Consider the following 2,382-nt stretch of genomic DNA (forward strand, 5'->3'; position numbering starts at 1 on the left):
CTTTTTAACAAAAAATTATTTATAATAAATAATGTTAATCAAGTTTTAGAATATGTCTCAAGGGTTCCGTACATATAAAGAACGCCGAAATACGAGTTATAACGAAGAAGTTATGGCTCGTCGAAGTTTTTCGGCAAAACCGGCACGACACCGGGAGACGTAAATAGTGAATTTAAGATAAAGAACTTTTTATCCTTAGGGATCTAAATAAAAGTTGTAAAATACATCTCTACCTACGCGCTATGTGTAATTATATTAATTGTTTAATTAAAGTGACTGTTGAATAGATGTTTTATACAAGTTTTAAACTGTATATGTATTTTTATCTACAAATATGTTAGGTAAAACATGGGTAGATGAATTAGATGATGTGAGATGAAATAAAAGGTGATGAGACGTATCGATGTTTAAGATGATCTAGTCATCTAGCAGAGTATAAACAACAGCCACAGACTATTTTAGATAGTCCAGTGGAACGTTAGCAGAGTTGTAATCGGTAGGTATGTTTGAACTATATGTTCATAAGGTGTTCTTGAACTATATGTTCATTAGGTGTTTTTGAACTATGTGCTCATCCGTTAGTTCTTCTTTTTGACACTATTACGTGTTGGGGTACGTGAGCGTACGGGAGTACTTTATTAGTATTTTCCCTATACCTTCATTTTGAAGAGATTTGGAGTCTTTGTTTCTTTTATGAAGTGATCGGACGAGCTTCATTAGTCAATGTTTCCATTCTCGATGCTGGATAGGAGTGAGTCTGGGGGTTATATACCTCACGATATTCAGACCACAGCCTAGGCATTAGTCAGCGTTTCCATTGCTGGATAGGGTTCGTCCGGGGGTTATATACCTCACGATATTCAGACCACAGCCTAGGCATTAGTCAGTGTTTCCATTACTGGATAGGGTGCGTCTGGGGGTTATACCTCATGATATTCAGACCACAGCCTAGGCATTAATAATTACCCCTGACATAATTATCTGGTGGTTCTTTCTTTTACGAACAAAGGTTCGTGGTTAAACTTATTCCATTCATTTGATGTCTTCTTCGATCCTCGTTTGCTGCTAGGGAATTTCCGAAGCAGTTTCGTAAGTTGGTTGTTCATATCGATCCTTTAGGATAGATCTAGTAAGATCACTGTATAGGATCAGTATGTGGGGATCGACGTTGTTAGTGCTTGTAATATAAACCTTGAGCAGCGATGGACTTCGTGCCTATTCCTTAGGATGAATCCTTAGTAATGAGTGATTGTTGATTTTTAGGGTAAATCCTTAAGAAATGAATAAGATAATGGGGATTGGGTAATTGGGTTGATTGTTTGATGTTTAAGCATAATAAATTTATTTATTGTGGGGTAAAAACCCTATATGCTCACCATGCTCCCAAGCCTGACCCACTCAGTTTAATTGTATCATAGGTATCAATACGAAGTTGCTTTACACTGAGAGATTAAGGAGATATAGATCACTAGTGAAATGAATGTAAGTTCTGTTTATGCTTATGTTTCTGTATTGACGATGACATCCCAAATGTTTTAAAATGAATAAAATACGTTTCTTCGAAAATGATTTGATAACGTATTTATCGTGTTTTTCTGGGAATAAATTCCGCAACATTTTTTTATTAAAAGAGGTACTCTGATTTTCATAAAGCAGAAACAAAATCGGTCTTTTCTGGCCGTGAAATTGGGGATGTCACAATAAACTTTAAGGGTACCAAGAAATTTGCATGCTTACTTCACACCTCGTTTTGTGATCCTCAGTATCCCAGTGAAAAAAATTTGAGGGCACACTCGAGATTCAAAAATGCCTTTGAAAAGTTCATTGAATCTCAAAAGAATCTAGGAATTTCTAAGAACCAATTAAAACCTAATAATTTATATTTCGGTTTTTGGTGGAAATTGGTGAATCGCCATTCACCTACCTTTCAAATATGTTATAGCTTAGATTACAACATACCTCTTCTAAGTTATGATATATTGTGATTGGATCCTAGCCTTAATATTACATTTGGGTGATTTATTAAGGACTATCTTGGTATCTAAACTAAACTTGTTCTCTTCTTTTTCAGATGTCTTCCAACAACACTGCTTTTGGCTTAAACCCTACTGGCTCCTTCTCCATCATGAACCTATGTAGGAGGGTCATCTTCGATGGTTCCAACTTTATGGATTGGATCTGAAACATCAGGATGGTGACTCGCTACGAGGACAAGGAATATGTGCTCGACAAGGAGCTAAAGGAGATCGATGAGTCTACTGCTACTCCACAAGAGATCACTAACTTCCGGACTCATGAAAGAGATGCCACCAAAGTGGCATGCATCATGATGGCCACTGTGACAGCTGAACTCCAGAAGTCCTATGACGACTACTATCCTTT

This window comes from Lactuca saligna, chromosome 4 (assembly GCF_052625555.1).
Source record: "Lactuca saligna cultivar CGN05327 chromosome 4, ASM5262555v1, whole genome shotgun sequence".
Taxonomy (NCBI): domain Eukaryota; kingdom Viridiplantae; phylum Streptophyta; class Magnoliopsida; order Asterales; family Asteraceae; genus Lactuca; species Lactuca saligna.